The sequence below is a fragment of the Asparagus officinalis genome, chromosome 3 (genome assembly GCF_001876935.1).
Source record: "Asparagus officinalis chromosome 3, Aspof.V1, whole genome shotgun sequence".
Classification (NCBI taxonomy): Eukaryota; Viridiplantae; Streptophyta; class Magnoliopsida; order Asparagales; family Asparagaceae; genus Asparagus; species Asparagus officinalis.
Genome location: NC_033796.1, coordinates 77,605,349 through 77,606,442, shown reverse-complemented (window position 1 = coordinate 77,606,442; position 1,094 = coordinate 77,605,349). Strand labels below are relative to the sequence as shown.

The following is a 1,094-nucleotide window of genomic DNA, read 5'->3' as shown; positions in this document are numbered from 1 at the left end:
AGCAACAGGACAACAGAAAGTCCAAAATATCTTTAACATTTCGCGTAAAAGTTCTAAAGTTTAACTAAAATTGCATTCTCTTACATGCCATCTTGCAAAGTTGCGGTACAAAGAGCCTTCTTGTGTAAAATGCGTAACATCTCCAAATGGACGGGTAAGATCCTTCGATCTCACATAAATTGCGGCCCTAAACATCAATCAACGGCCAGGGTTCCATCAAATGGTTATAAAAATCCCTAATCATGACGATGCCTAAAACCCTCTCTTCACTTGAGTAGGGTTTTGATTTCGTGAGGAAAAGGGGAGAACGAAGCTGGTAAAACCCTAACCCTAATTTTCATATTCTATCTTTTTATTCTCTCTTTGATCTCTTTTTGTTACTCTTTAATGGAGATCCCTTCATTTTGATCTTAGATTGTTTTATTTGATTTGGTAGCTCTAACTCGATCAATTCATTGGTCGAGCGTGATTAAGATTTATCGGTTGATCAACAAAGGAACAAGCTTTTGATATCCTTTTTGATCTTTGTACGCTTTTAGCTGTATTATAGAGAAAGTTGAGGGATTTTTCCTCTTTCATATGATTTATCTTTGTAATTAGTGAGAATAGAATATTACTGTTAGAAGAGGGCTCGTATTTGGGCTAGGGACTTAGGGTTACTTCTTCTATTGCAAAAGATCCAGTCTTGATGTATAATTTTCAAGTAAGTGGACCTAGTGGTCTACATGATGATGCTTATGCTGGCAGCCGTTGGCTGCTGCCGAGACGTGGAATTTCAAGCAAGATTTCTTGATTGTCTTAGAATTTACAATTGGCCATCGGAGTTCCTTATTGATATCTTTGGATGGATTCAATGCATAAGAGGTCAATATGTGTGTTCAGCACTGAACCCTCTTTTTTCAATTTAGTGTTTTTTTGTTGGAATTTGCACTTGGTTGAACAATACCACTTGGATAAAAAGGGCATAAGCCAAACCCTATCCTTATCATCTAGCCGTAACTTGTGTTTGGGATCCCCTTTTGAATGGTCTAATGATGCATCAAGGAGACATTGACCATTTGTTATTAGGCTTTAGTGTGTTCTCTTCTGGACTT

At 37.4% G+C, this 1,094-nt stretch overlaps 1 protein-coding gene across 1 annotated transcript in view; it reads left to right on the top strand.

The window, feature by feature from the left end:
* LOC109834360 (glycine-rich RNA-binding protein 2, mitochondrial-like) overlaps positions 215-1,094 on the top strand; it is a 5,240-nt gene continuing 4,360 nt past the window's right edge. Inside the window, exon 1 of the mRNA XM_020402368.1 lies at positions 215-316. The gene's annotated coding sequence lies outside the window, so the exon portion shown is untranslated. The remainder of the gene's footprint in view (positions 317-1,094) is intronic.